At 39.3% G+C, this 16,252-nt stretch overlaps 1 pseudogene; it reads left to right on the plus strand.

The window, feature by feature from the left end:
• The window catches only part of LOC116880678, a 77,557-nt pseudogene extending 74,560 nt beyond the window's left edge, over nt 1-2,997 (plus strand).
• The last annotated feature ends 13,255 nt before the right edge of the window (nt 2,998-16,252 follow it).

Below are 16,252 nucleotides of genomic sequence, written 5' to 3' on the forward strand. Positions count from 1 at the left end.
ACCTGCTCATGGAGGGGACTTTAGTTCCTTTATGTTTTTTAAAAAATTGTTTACTGGGTGCCTACTCTATCAGACTGTACGGGGGGATAGTGAGAAAGTATGCTGGTTACTGTGGGCATGCTGTACTTCCGGAAAGATATGTCTATTACATCATAACCCTAATAATTGTAAAATTACAGCTGTTGTAAATACTACAAAAGAGAAATACACAGCCCTATCAGATATATACCTATAAACCCTATATATACCAATAAACCCTATAGCAAATAAACCCTATTAGTAGTTTCTGATAGCAAGTACCAAAAGATATCTTAACATCAATGAACAATAACCATTTCTTCAGCCCTATAGCTCAGTGAGGATCAGTGGATCTGAGATGGGCTTAGGGGTAGCTCCATTCACAAAGCTTTCCTGCTCCTCATGGACCCAGCAGACAGCCCAGGAGGTTCTTCCCATGGCAAGGGCAGAGGCGTGAGAAGACAAAACTAAAGGTGCATGAGATTTTCAAAATTCTTTCCTGTTACCTGCTTTCATGCCATTGACCAAAGGAAACTAATAGCAAACCCAACATTAATGGATGGGGAGCGATATTCCTCTCTTAGAAGTGGGGAGGGATATACCTCTGAATAATAACCCAGCTTACTGCATTGGCTCATGGAGAGTACTTTGTGGATGATTTGAGTAAGAATGAACTAAGTGAGGCAGAAAAGGAACAATTTGACTGGAAGCTCTATGGTGCTAGGGAATGTGGCGGGTTGGAGCTATTGAAAGAAGGTCAGGGAGATTGGAGCTCAGAGGATGAGTGGCAACATGGAGCAAACTGCATCCAGAGAGATAAAGAGGGGCCAGACCATCGAGGGACTGGTAGTCTGTGCTAAGAACGTTGAATTTTTATCTCGAAGGTTTAATAGTCAGCCTTGAAAAGGTATTTGTACATCATGGTATTCTCTCTGCCCCCGCTTCCTTTTCTTCTTTATGAATTTGGAGCAAAAAATACAAATGTAAAATTAAATGATATGGATATGGTTTTCTTTTTTTTTTTTTTAAGATTTTATTTATTTATTTGACAGAGAGAGATCACAAGTAGGCAGAGAGGCAGGCAGAGAGAGAGAGAGGGGAGGAAGAAGGCTCCCTGCTGAGCAGAGAGCCCAATGTGGGACTCGATCCCAGGACCCTGAGATCATGACCTGAGCTGTAGACAGAGGCTTAACCCACTGAGCCACCCAGGCGCCCTGGATATGGTTTTCAATATACACTTTTCAAAAGTAATAGCAAGCCAGGAATTCCTTTAGGGTTTTTTTTTTTTCCATTTTGAATAGTTTGTTCTGTTTTATACTCCTTCATAAACCTAAGGTAATACACATGGTTAAATTTAAGCAGAAAATTGATGTTACAAAGTATCTTTTTAAAATGGTCTCGCAAAATAAATAAAATAAAATATAATAGTCTGGCAATAGCATCTGAAATTGCATCACAACTTATATTAATGTGGAATCTTTGTGCATTTTGCTCAAATTGTAAAGGTGTTTACCTGATAGCATAAGTAGTAAATCTGGACACTCTTCTGTTGCTTATCCATATTTCAACTATGCATATTTGGTAAGTGGACTGAAGTCTTGGCATATGTCTTCTCCTGTCTTATTTTCTCTTTCTAGAATATTCTAATATCCACTCAAAGATACAGTTTTAAAATTTCTTGGCAAAGAGTATTTTCATAATGTGAATATAACTAGGGTGATCGTATAGTTTTGATCCAATCCAGGATAATTTTGAGAGTGAGAGCAAGACCCATTAAGAGTAACATATAAACCGGAGCCCCGCCTCTTCCTCTTGGTCCCATATTGAACTCGAGTTGGAAGAGGCAAGTCCAGTCTCAAAATGAAGGTAAAACGCTGCCCAGTCACCCCCAACCTGACTCCAGCCATCACTGCCACTGCCAGGAGAAGGAAGGCCATGATCCAAAGGAACCAGAGCAGTTGAGAAAACTGTTTTTTGGTGGTTTGAGTTTTGAAACTATAGGTGATAGTTTAAGAGAACATTTTGAAAAATGGGGTACACTTACAGATTGTGTGGTGATGAGAGACCCCCAATCAAAACATTCCAAGGGTTTTGGTTTTGTGACTTACTCTGGTGTTGGAGAGGTGGATACAGCAATGCGTGCCCGACCACACAAGGTTGATAGGCATGTAGCAGAACCAAAGAGAGCAGTTTCTAGAGAGGATTCTGTAAAGCCTGGTGCCCACCTAATAGTGAAGAAAATTTTTGTTGGTGGTATTAAAGAAGATACAGAATAATATAATTTGAGAGTCTGCTTTGAAAAGTATAGCAAGATTGAAACCATAGAAATTATAGAAGACAGGCAGAGTGGAAAAAAAGGGAGGATTTGCCTTTTTAACTTTTGATGACCATGATACAGTTGATAAAGTTGTTGTTCAGAAACACCACATTATTAACGGGCATACTTGTGAAGTGAAAAGGGCCCTTTTTAAACAAGAAAGGCAGTCTGCTGGATCACAGAGAGGTCGTGGAGGTGGGTCTGGCAACTTCATGGATCGTGGAGGAAACTTTTGAGGTGGTGGTAACTTTGGCCATGGTGGAAGCTTTGGTGGAAGAGGAGGCTATAGTGGTGAGGTGGTGCCAGCAGAGGTAGTTACAGGGGAGGTGATGGTGTATATAATGGATTTGGAGGTGAAAAGTGGCAACTATGGTGGTGGTCCTGGTTATAGGAGTAGAGGAGGCTACGGTGGTGGTGGACCAGGATATGGGAACCAAGGAGGTGGATATGGAGGTGGTGGTGGAGGATATGATGGTTACAGTGAAGAAGGAAATTTTGGAGGTGGGAACTATAATGGTTTTGGAAATTATAGTGGACAATAGCAATCCAATTATGGACCCATGAAGGGGGGCAGTTTTGGTGGAAGAAGCTCGGGCAGTCCCTATGGTGCTGGTTATGGATCTGGTGGTAGATGTGGTGGATATAGTAGCAGAAGGTTCTAAAAAAGTTTCAGAATAAAAGGGCTACAGTTCTTAGCAGGAGAGAGAGCAAGGAGTTGTTAGGAAAGCTGCAAGTTACTTTGAGACAATCGTCCCAAATGCATTAGAGGAACTGTAAAAATCTGCCACAGAAGGAACAATGATCCATAGTCAGAAAAGTTAACTGCAGCTTAAACAGGAACCTTCTTGTTCAGGACTGTCATAGTCACAGTTTGCAGAAAACACAGCAATTGGTTAATGCAATGTAGTGTCAATCAGATGTACATTCCTGAGGTCTTTTATCTGTTGTAGCTTTTTCTTTTTCTTTTTCTTTTCATTACATCAGGCATATTGCCCTGTAAATTGTGGTAGTGGTACCAGGAATAAAAAATTCAGAAATTTTTAACTTTTCAATATTTGTGTAGTTCAGTTTTTCTACATTTTAGTACAGAAACTTTAACAGAATGCAGTTTTGAAGGTGTTTCCTTGTGAGTTAACAAGTAAAGAAGATCATTGTTAATTACTATTTTGTATGGATTTTGCTAAAGTTAACCGTAAAGAAACACCTGCTGACTTGCAGTTTAAGGGGAATCTATTCTCCGCATTTCCAAACCATAAAATGAATGGGCTCTGACACGTGGAGAGAATAGATATTTGTATGTTTGCAATGTGTGTTTTAGATAAATAAAATTGGGTGTTTAAATTAGCATATTTGTGAATTTAATAGCATTAAGATTTACTTCAAATGAAAAAAATCTCAGAATTGAAAAAAAAATAACATATAAACCAAGACTGTCCTGGGCAAACTGGACTCTACTTACCCTAAATATATCCAGATAGAATTAAGCCCATTAAGACAAAATGGGGGGCACCTGGGTGGCTCAGTAGATTAAGCCTCTGCCTTCAGCTCAGGTCATGATCTCAGGGTCCTGGGCTCGGGCTCTCTGCTCAGTGGGGAGCCTGCTCCACTCCCCACCCCCGCTTGCCTCTGCCTACTTGGGATCTCTGTCTGTCAAATAAATAAATAAAATCTTAAAAAAAAAAAAGACAAAATGTGGTTCTTCTTTCCTGTATGGTTAGGAAGAGGATTACCAGTAGAGGGTCTTATGCATGATACCTGGAGGTGTGTTTAACTTGGGAATTACAAAAGCTAATGAAGAATTGTTTTCTAATGACTGGAAGGATAAAGCATATCTTCTGTGGAGAACTGTGTGTTCAGAGAAGGGAACTGGCTTTTATGTCCGATAGAGCTGTGTTTGCCCCTCAGTGTGCACTGAGGACACTCTATGACCGTTTTGTTCCTCAGTTTCATCTTCAGTGATGCATAGACTTGTGAGAATCCGATGAGATGATACCTAACACAGAGTGAACATTCAACAAAGGTTATTACGTGTGGTAAACTAAAAAGGATATATAATGGATTATGGAACCAATTTCTACTTCCTTGTTATTAAGAAACTGGTGATAACCCTTAAGTAAGGTGTCCAAGAGACAATTTCCAGTATGGCCCCCTGCATGCCCCAATTTCCTTTTCCCCTGAGCTGTCTGTTTGCGGACATCTGCTGCTTGCTCCAGAGGCCTTATTACTCATTTTGGAGAGTGCCCGTTTTTTGTACTGCAGATGCTTCAAGCAGACACTGCTCACTGAATCTTCATGAACTGCCATCTTGAGAGGACTCTTCTTCCCTTGGCATGCTCTGTGGCATGCTGGGTCTCACAAAACCTGTGGATGGGCACAGCCATTCTCTCTGAAGAGATCAGAATTGGACAGAAGGTGGAAATGTAAAATCTCCAAGCCTATTTTAGGGATAAGAGATTTTAAACTTAGAGCAAAATCTGAGAGTGGGTCTTGCCCACAGGTCCTCAACATTTCCTTATAACAAGATAAATATGCTCTAGTGATAATAGCTCAGAGATAGTGTGGCTTAATCATTTCCTGCTTCTGTCTTTAGGACTAAATTTCACCAACACTTCATGTAGTTAGCTAGTCAATGTTCAAGGTGCTATCTCATACCCAGATGGCTACCAGGATTTCAGCCAGATTTCTGTTGCTCTTTCTGGATAGCAATATTCCAAATGTATTCAAGAGAGCACTTGCACAATGTACCCACTTTCAAGGTCAGATGGGGCTGGGAAATGCTGTGCGCTATGGCTCCTTCTTAGAGATCCATAACTCATTAGCATATTAAACACTGGTGTGTCCTACAGTAAAGACATCAGTTTAATGTTGACTCAGCATAACACAAACTTATTTGACTGTGGCGCCCTTCAGTCATTAACAACTATTAATAATCATGGTGCTAGGAAGGAACATCCATAGAAAATGCTGCTCCATAAAATATAGTTCTATTCTTATTCATCTCAGATATTTCTTTAAAAATATCTGCTTTTGCAGGCACCATGCAGTGGTGATCGGTTTTCATGCTCTTGGTAGGCACATATGATCAATAAATTCAGCTCCTAAGCAGTTTCCGTGATTATGTGATAAATCTGATGCACATGCAAATTGTCCTGGAGTCTGTGCAGTATTAGACCTACTGGAAAGGAAATCAAGCTGTGGGTGCAAAATTAAGTACTTTAATAAACTACAGAAACAGAATGGATATCACAATTCATCTATTATGCCATCATTTCTAAGCAACTGATAAGCAGGGAATAATCTGGTGTTAAAAATGATAAATCCTGGGTGGCTCAGTGGGTTAAGCCTCTGCCTTCGGCTCAGGTCATGATCGCAGTGTCCTGGGATCAAGGCCCACATTGGGCTCTCTGCTCGGCAGGGAGCCTGCTTCCCCCTCTCTTCCTGCCTCTCTGCCTACTTGTGATCTCTGTCAAATAAATAAATAAATAAATAAATAAATAAATGAATCTTTAAAAAAAAAATGATAAATCCAGTACACTGATTTCTGATCTAAGAGTCTAAAACTCTGAGGGGTTTGGACTAGCCAGTCAGGTGGGGTTGAGGTGGTCAAATCCTCACTTTAGCTTGTTCAGAAACTTAACTTCATGCATTTCTCTATGTGTAATTTAATTCTAAGGGATTGATCCAGATACATAACTCATAGGGGTGCCTAGGTGACTTAGTCAGTTAAACATCTGTCTTCGGCTTCGGTTATGTTCCCAGAGTCCTGGGATCCAACCCTGCATCCGGCTTCTTGCTCAGTGGGGATCCTACTTTTCCCTCTGCCTGCTGTTCTAATTGCTTGTTCTCTCTTCCTCTCTCTCTCAAATAAGTAAAATCTTAAAAAAAATCAACCCAGATATGTAACTCCCAGAGTCATAAATCTGAATATAACTTTATTTATTCATAATTGGGTGCAGGTCTCTATGCATTACTTCTTTAAATTCCCTGTGCCCATTCACAGTCTGACTCCCTGGGTCTTAGTGAAGACAGCTGCCTCTGGCTCCTGGGAGAGTGAATTTCTTTTCCATAAAAGTTGGATACCCAAGAGGGTCCGTGGTCGCCCCTGTGTCATCCTGACTCTGGAAACTTATCTGAGTGGACAATCCATCAATGAAACCAATCCATCACTGAATCATTGCCTCTCCCACAAGACTCATCGTCCTCACATACATGGAGTCCCTCTCAACCTTCTGGCAGGCTTACATAGACCCAGCTGTATATGTCTGATTTCACAGCACAGAAGCAGCTTAAGTTCTCACCCAAGGACCCTGTGTAAACTATTACAGAGATTTATATCCACGAATACTCAGCTAGTGATGACCATTAATTGTGGCACTGATAACATTTGGAAAAGCACTTGGAGGTTCCAGGGCAGTAGGATCGTGTTCTGTTTCTTCCTCAGAAGCAGTTAATTATACAGATATTCACATGCGGGATTGTCAATTTTCTACATACATGCAAAATAGCACGTGTGACATAGCTTTGAAAGTAAGTTTTCTGTTCAGTTGCTGTGCTGCAGGATAAAGATGAATTGAGCCACTTACACCTGTCTTCGCTAATGGCTTTCATCTTCTGAGTCTTTTCATCTTCTTCTTATCTCTTCCTTCCACTCTGTACATTTCGAATATGAAATTATGTGGTTCCAAAGAAGTTCCTAGCATAGACTGTGTGACTATGTGATAGTGATTGCTATTCCTATCTTTCCAGAAGACATATTAAGCATCCCCATGCTGGTGTCTTTGTTTATAGAGCAACAAGGAACAGGAGAGCAGAGTGCTGAAATGAGCCTCCAAGCCAGTCCCTCTGCTTCCCATTTCCATTTTGAAATGCAACAGACCTACTTGAGTATCCCCTTCACCATGAGCAAACACTTCCATGTATGTCGCGGGGGTTGATCGCCCACTTGAGGTCAACGATCAAAGTGTTATTTACTCAGTACACTTAAAAAAAAAAGATTTTATTTATTTATTTGAGAGAGAGAAAGCATGAGAGAGGGGGAGGGTCAGAGAGCAAAGCAGACTAACTGCTGAGCAGGGAGTCAGATGCAGGATTCCATCCTGGGACTCCAGGATCATGACCTGAGCTGAAGGCAGATGCTTTACTGACTGAACTACCCAGAGGCCCCAACTGCAAATTGTTAATCATTCAGGCATAATTTGGAAAGGTAACCAGAATGAGCAGCCAAATATAATGCAAGGGACACTAGTCAGGAGACAGGGAGACCCAATTTTATCACTGGGTTCTTACATTTCTTACATTTCCAGTTAGTCAAAATTACTGAATACCCTCTCTCTGGTACACAGGGGTAAGCATACACAAGAAAAAAAACACAGATCACACCTGTATAGTTTTTCTTTAAAAGTGTATTGGTTTAGGATCCTTTCAGCCACTTCTAACTAGAATAAGTATGGTGTTCTTGAAGTATCCAATTACTGTAATTGCAACAGAGGTATTTTATAAAGTGGGAGTATACAGTTCTGATATTCTTCTCCTAGGGGAGAAGGGTTGTTGTTGACTTTTTGTATCCAAAGTAAAACGTACTGACACTTTTTTTCTGTTATATTCTATACACTTTACACACATTTATTCTTTGGTCATGTTTTGCAAAGGTATGAAAGGATAGGCTGTTGCAACTGATTTGACAGATGAGTGGAGGCCCACATATAGTAGGTGATGAATAAACAGTTATTTGGTAGAAAAACTCACAGGTAACTTGACAGTATGAATTGCTAGAAAGGTCATGGAACAGTAGGAACTTGCATTCACTGTTAATGGAATGCAACAGCTCACTTTGGAAGTCCGTTTGGCAATTTATTATAAAGCTAAACAGTCTTACCATTTAATTCAGTGCTCATGCTCCTAGGTATTTATTCAATGGATTTGACAATTTATGTCCACACAAAAACCTGCATGTGAACGTTTATAGCAGCTGCATTTAAATTGCCAGAGCCTGGAAGTAACAAGGAAGTCCTTGATTGGGTAAATGGATAGATTGTGGTAATTCATACAATATGATATTTTTCAGTGATAAAAATATAAGCTATCAAACCAAAAAACACATGGATGAATCTTAAATGCATATTGCCAAGTGAAATAAGCTCATCCAAAAAGGCCATATACTATGTGATTCCAAATATGTGACTTTCTGGAAAAGGCCAAATTAGAGATAGTATAAAAATCAGTGATTACAAGATATATGGCAGGAGGGAAAGAGGATTGAATGGGTGAAATACAGATGATTTTTAGGGTGGCAGAATACTGTATGATACTGTAATGATGGATATATGACATTATGCATTTGTCAAAACCTACAGAACTTCACAGCAAAAGAAAGAAAAAATTAATGCATAAAATTGTAAAAAATCATTAAGGAGGGCTGGGATTCCAAGATGAAATACAGAAAGTGACAAAATTATCTAAGTGCATTGCAAATGTTTGAAACAAGCTCACTTAAGAAAGTGGTGTAAAAGGATCTGACCAAGGTAACTTTGAAAAAAAGAAGAGTCTGTAAGAATAAAGACAAAAGAACTATACATTAAGTGCTAGATTCCAGTTGATAAAGTTGTTTCCCACAAGGTTATGGTTTAACAATCATGATATACTATGTATGTGCATTTGAAATCAACAATTAAATAAATGGATGGCCATTGGTGGGAATCCCTTTTCTAACTGTTGAAGCAAGAGGTCAGATATATGCAAAAGGAAATGCCTAGAATGATCTGTGTAGTAACAGATTTGAGGGAAAGACATTATAAATAAAATAGCATGGGATGAAAATAAATATCTATGAGTCTACATTGACGTAAAGAAATGATTGAATAAATAAATGAGAATAATAATAAATAAATAAAAGAATAGACACATCCCCCAGGCAGAATAATTTCAAATAATTTATGTAGATATTTTGTCCTCAAGGAGGCAGAACATAACTTCCCACTGCTTAAGTAAGTGAATTTCTTCCAAGAGTATGGAAAGGAGAATAAAATACCAATTTTATATTTCAGGAACCTGACAAACACTACCTCAGTCTGGAAACTAAGGTCCACATCAACAGTGGTGAGTCATGTTGGCAGTATGTATCCTTCATATGGTGTGACATGAATGGCTCTTTACCTCTGTGGTTTTCCTCTCTAAAACCCATAGACACAGTATAACCACGAAGAAAACTTCAGAAAAATCCCACTTCAGAAGCATTCTACAAAGTACCTTACTGGTACTCCTAAAATCTGTCACGATCATCAAAAATAAGGGGAGTATGACAAACTGTCATGGCCAAGAGGAACCTAAAGAAATATGACAACAATTCTAATGTGACATCCTAGATGGGATCCTAGAGAAAAAAAGTAAATGACGTAAAAACTAAAGAAATCTGAAAAAAGTATGGACTTTAGTTAATAATAATATGTTCATATAGGCTCACTGTGGCAAATATGCCATACTAAGATAAGGTACTAATAAGGGAACCTAGGTGTGGGGTATATGGGAACTCTCTGTGCCATCTTCAGAATTTTTCTGTAAATCTAAAACTGTTATAAAATAAAAAGTTTGTATTTAAAATACATCTGGATTTGATCTGGTGCTATATGCAGAAAAAAAGCACTAGGTCCTTGAGTGTTCTTTAAGTAGGAAATTGAAATAAGGGGTGTTTCTTTCAAAATGAACATGAGTAGAAATGATGGAAATATTCTTATGGCTGGCCGGAGGAATGATATATACTGAAAGAAACATGAGCACATATAGACTTGGAAACCAAATTAAAACATTGTATGAAATAAGCAACATAGCAGAGGGAAGGGAGGAAGACCACTGCACATCCCCCAGAGTGCCATGTCCACAGCTGCTGCATGGGCTCTGAGACATCCCAAGCATTGTCACTGAAGCAAATGACAGATCATCTCAATTACTTTGGCAAAACCCAAAGGGCCCAGATTAGCAATTTTTTTTTAAGTTAAGTTTATCCACCCAGATTCTTGTCATTAATCTCAGAAAAAAACTTGGAAAACATTAATTGTCTCATGAAAATTAGAATAGCCAATTCTGATTAGCAGAGATTTGATAAATCTCTCTCTCTCCCCCAGTTTCTGTAACTTTAAGAGAAAGAAAAAGCAGAAAACAACAGTGTCTCAGATTGCTATAAAAATTATAGCCCTACTTAGAGCAGAACCACGTGTCACCACGTGGATGTATGTTGTATTATTAATGCCCACCTCTTTTCAGTGCCTCATCCGGGCCACGGAAGGGATGGGTTATCACTGTAAATCACATCATCACATTGTCCTGCTCCTGGGTCTCGCCCTCAGGCACACTGTACTCAAACCTGGAATCCCAATCAGAGCCTTTCTGCTACATTTAAGTCAGTTTGAAAGAACTCTATTTAACCGTACAAGTTCATTAATAAATATGCAATCATGAAGACTAATCCATTGGTGAATTCAGTTCAGTTCAGCAAACAGAAACCATCAAGGTATTTATTGAGAGGTCATGGTAAGCCACTGAATAGTACTTCAACCCAGTCTGTATTGGCAATGTTTCACGCAACATCCTCTGTCAGAGGCTAGAAAGACAGTGAGAGTCCTGGAGATAGGGTAGCAGAAACTCTGGATCTGCCACTAACTTAGCCCATTTGGATCTCAGAATCTTCATATGTAAAATAAGAGTGTTGGTCTAGAAGAACTATCAGTGCTTCACAAACCTCACTACCTCAAATGAACTTGAACATTAATCCCCAGTGTTCTAGAACTTGTTGCCAGAGAGACCTCTCAGAAAGTGGAGAAAGTGGGGCACCTGGGTGGCTCAGTGGGTTAAAGCCTCTGCCTTCAGCTCAGGTTGTGATCCCATGGTCCCAGGATCAAGACCCGCATTGGACTCTCTGTTCGGTGGGGAGCCTGCTTCCCCTCTCTCTCTGCCTGCCTCTCTGCCTACTTGTGATCTCTCTCTGTCAAATAAATAAATAAAATCTTTAAAAAAAGAATCTACCAATTTAAAAAAAAAAGGAAGTAGATAAAGTCTTTGAATTCTTGGGCTTTATCTGAAAATTTCATGTACCATATATACTTCTCATAGTATGTGTTCATATTTTTAGTATAAGAATGTTTTTAATCCGTTACTGTAAAATCACTGTCACTGTTATTTGCCGTTTTCCTTCTACAGGAAAGAATAAAATTCATGTTCATGGAAGGTCCATGCCACATTTATGGTGTAGCTCTTCAGATTCTCATGGTATTCCTACTCCAATTTATGAATCAGCAAGACCAAGGTCTCCTGTACCTCCTAATTTCCTGTCTCCATAAAAAGTTTCGATGCTTTATTACATCCTGAAACCATAGTGTATTCAGACTTGCAAATGACACTGTGCCAAAAGATAGGAGAAGCTGTCTCACACTCTACCATCAGAGGAAGGGCTTGGTCCGAGTCTCATCAGCCTCTAAGCCCCTCCCCCTTTGAAAGCAAACCAATGGAACTTTTTAATCAGGATTCAGCCAGGGACATTACCAGTTTGTAGGTTTAAATGGAGTTGACCAATTTGTTTGAATCAGGTACAAGTTTGAATATTTAGTGGTTATTGAAGGGTTGGAAAGCTAAAGAGCATGATTTATTTGGTCAAAATATCCCGTACAATCTTATTTAAACACAAATGAAAATTTCAGGACTTGTTATTCCAATTCAAACAATAGAAAAAGTGTATCAATAAATAAAAGTTCAGAAGTTGTGAGGGTGCTTCCCATAGAGACTAGACTATTGTGCTGACATCTCTTGGCCCTTTGAGGGGGTAGTAATGATAAAACAATAATCATAGCTTTTTGTAAGCATTTTAATTTGTTTGGCAGATTTATCTCCTCTAAACCTCACAGCAATCAAAAGTCATAACTTAGGGGTGCCTGGGTAGTTCAGTGGGTTAACCTGCTGCCTTCAGCTCAGGTCATGATCTCAGGGTCCTGGGATAGAGCCCCACATCGGGCTCTCTGCTCAGCGGGGAGCCTGCTTCCCCTCCTCTCTCTGCCTGCCTCTCCCTACTTGTGATCTCTCTCTCTCTCTGTCAAATAAATAAATAAAATCTTTTTTTAAAAAAAGTCATAACATAGATTGGACTGTCTTTCTTTTTTGTATTGATTTGTAGGAGGTCTTTATATATTTAGGATAAGAGTCCTTGGAGGGGTATGTGTTTTGCAAGTGTGTTTTTCTGGTTTTTACCTTGTCTACTCATTGTCTTACGGGATCCATTCTCTTAATGCTCTTTTGATAAACTGAAGTTCTTAATGTTAATGTAGTCTAATTGGCCTGTTCTTTCTTTTACGATTGCTGCCTTTTCCTGTTCTTTTAAAGAAATCCTTGTGTAACCTAAATTCATAAGACTATTCTATTTCTAGATCCATCTTCCAAAAGCCTGGCTGTTTTCACATTTACCTCATTGATGTCTCTGGCCCATGTTGAAGTTTTGTGTATGCTGTGAGATGCTGTCAATATTCATTTCTTTCTATATGGACATCCAATTGATCCAGCACCCTTTACCGAAGACATGATCTTTTTCTCCATTAAATTCAATGAAACTTTAGTAATAAATCAGGTGACTGTGTATGTGTGTATATATGTATGGACTCCTCTTTCTGTTCTGCTATTTGTCTATCCTTATGTCAATACCACAAGTCTTATAGTAGATAATATAGTATATGATTTCTAGTATATAGATTTCTAGTAATTTTTTTAAAAAAATTTTTTAAAGATTTAAAAAAAAAATTTTAAAGATTTTATTTATTTATTTGACAGTGAGAGATCACAAGTAGGAAGAGAGGCAGGCAGAGAGAGAAAAGGAAGCAGGCTGAGCAGAGAGCCTGATGTGGAACTCAATCCCAGGACCCTGAGATCATGACCTGGGCTGAAGGCAGAGGCTTAACCCACTGAGCCACCCAGATGCCCCAGTAATTCTTGATATCTGAAGTTTTCTTTTCCTTTCTTCAATATTGTATTCCTGATTCTGGGTCCTTTGTTTTTCTAAAAACACTTGGTAATCAGACTGTCAGTTCTATAGAAGAGATTATTGGGTTTGTCATTAGGATTGCATTAAATCTATGGGTCAATTTGGGAAGAATTGACCCCTTAGCAGTATGGAGACTTTCAGCCACTGATCGTGGTATATTCTCTACATTTATTTATATTTTCTCCCTTTCTCTCTTTATTTCTTTCATGGTATAGTCTTACATTTACCTATATAGTTTCTTGAATTATAGTTTTCCACACAGAGGTCTTCCACATCTTTAGTTAGATTTATTCTAGGTATCTGATATTTTCTGAGATTTTTAATTTCTCTTCCATAATTTATTTTACCATCCCCATTATTTTAAAGCATTCAACCTGTTCCAAAATTTTCATTTTGTGGTTAATGCAGTGAGGAGCATTTTATAACTGCGGGGTTGTAGAGAGGATATTTTTATGTTTCTGCACAGTTGGAGTTTTCTGTATAAATTTTACTAAAAGTTGGGATTTTAGCTAAAAGCAAGCCTTGGAGGAATTATGAATGATTGAATAGTGGGAAAATTCTAGAGACATTTTCCTTCTGAGGTTTGTCTGTGCATTTCAAGGGAGGCTGAGAGCTGGGACAGTGGAAACATCCCTGGATACTGGCTTATCTTCTCCTGGAAAAATTTGTTTTCACCCTGCAAAATCAGGGTGAGAACCCAGAATTCTTCCCATTGCGGTGTCCAAGGAGACTCTCTCAGAAGGGAAGGAGAGACAGCCATCCCTCCTAATCAAGTCCCAGACTATTTTGTTTGGGGTTCTTCACCTACAACCCCTTCATGTATAGGTTGTATCTGGTTCTCATCCCATCACTCCAGAGGTAAGAATGGAGGCACAGTTGACCCCTGTAGCTGTTATTTGCTGTAAGTAAATAATAATAATCTGTTCTGTTCCCAAAACCTTGCTTATGCATTCAGGATGATATTTATACATATGAATATTTAAAAGCTAATAATAGTTTCTTTCCCCTTGAGAACAAATTGTCTGGTTTTGATTGCCATAGTGTATTCCTTGGCATCTAGAACTGTCCTTAACATTTGGTAGAAACTCAATAAATATTGGTCGCATGATGTATTAGTTATCTACTGGTGAACAAAGTACCCCCAAATTCAAGATATTAAAACAATAAACCCTTAATATTTCATGGTTTCTGTGGGTCCAGAATCCAGGAGCAGCTTCGCTGGATGGTTTGGGCTCAGATTCTCTCACGAAGAGAGAATATCTCTTGGGCTGTGCTGACTGTCCTGGAGGATGTGCTTCCAGATTCACTTGTTTGGCTCTTGACCAAGTGTTTCAGATCCTTGCCATGTTGGCCCCTCCATAGGGTTATTCACGACAAGGAAGCTGGCTCTTCCAAGAAAAAGGAATGAGAAGGAGAGAGAGAGAGAGACAGGGATGCGGCAACGGGGCTACACTGCCTTTTATGATTTAGTTTCAGAGTGAAACTCCCTCACTTCTGCTTTATTCGATTTTTTAGAAGCTGACTAAGGTCTGCTCACATTCAGCAGAAGGAGATTACATGATCACATAAAGGCTTTCACAGTACATGCATTGTATGTGTCTGTGTGTCTGTGTGTGGTGTGTGTGTGTGTGTGTGTGTTGGCACAAGTATGGAAGCATGAATATAAGGTGACTTCTGCTTTTCATGGACGTCATGTGCACAGTTCACGTGTTAGTACTTCTTGTGAACCACTCTTCATATTTTAAACAAGAAGGCAATGCTGTCAACAAGTTTCATTTCCTACCGCTGAATCACAACTCTGCTGGTTCCATTCTTGAATGGTGAACATTTGCAAAGGCTGTAAGGAATCCAAGAATTTTTCAAAAGAAAAAGAGAAATGGAAAAATTTAGCAGCACTGTGCCCACATAGAGCACTCTAAAGTCCAGGGCTGGACCACAATCTTTACTAGATGCACAGGAAAATTGGTGTGTAAAACAGAATGGATGTCTTCCCTCAAGGAAAGTAAGGTCTTATAGGGGAAGTTTGCCGTAAATGAAAAAATCCTGCATGTAGACATGGAAAGTCAAATAACTATAAATGGTACACAAGGTGTTCTCATCAGAATGCAGAGCTCCGAATGTTACTACAGTTCCTCAAAAGACATAGAAATGATATATGAACGCATAGGAATATGTGAGCATGCAGGCCCATGTTGTGTAGTGTTGGGGCCAGGAAAGTCATATGGAACCCATGGATTCACTAAGAGGATCTGGGGTCTGGTTTACGCCTCTGTTACTTCTTTAGTTGCATCTTAACAGTGTGAATAGAAATGCCAGAACCGGAAACTAAATCAGATTTTGGATGGGCCTGGTACAAGATTGGCATGATAGTGAATTTGGGATTAAATTGGGATTAGAAGACTTAGAAATGTTTTTTGTACTCCATCAACATAGACTTCCCAGTACATAGGCAATCATAAAGTCATTGTGAAGGAAGTTCACAATAAAATCACTTTTTAAAAAAGATTTTATTTATTTATTTGACAGACAGAGATCACAAGTGGGCAGAGAGGCAGGCGGGGGTGAGGTGGGAAGCAGGCTCCCTGCTGAGCAGGGAGCCCGATGTGGGGCTTGATCCCAGGACCCTGAGATCATGATATGAGTTGAAGGCAGAGGCTTAACCCACTGAGCCACTCAGGCACCTAAAATCACTTTTTAAAAAAGATTTATTTATTTATAAGAGAGAGAGAGAGAGCGCATGAGCAGGGAGGAGGAGTAGAGAGAGGAAGAAGCAGACTCCCTGATGAACTTGCTTTCCCTCCTTCGGGAAGACATAGCTTTGGAAATTCTTCCCCATCATCTCCTTTTTAGTTAAAATATAGTTGATCTTGTGAGGCAAGCCCACTTGGCATAGTCTCTATCCA

Source organism: Lontra canadensis, unplaced genomic scaffold (genome assembly GCF_010015895.1).
Source record: "Lontra canadensis isolate GAN:19392208 unplaced genomic scaffold, GSC_riverotter_1.0 scaffold67, whole genome shotgun sequence".
Lineage (NCBI taxonomy): Eukaryota > Metazoa > Chordata > Mammalia > Carnivora > Mustelidae > Lontra > Lontra canadensis.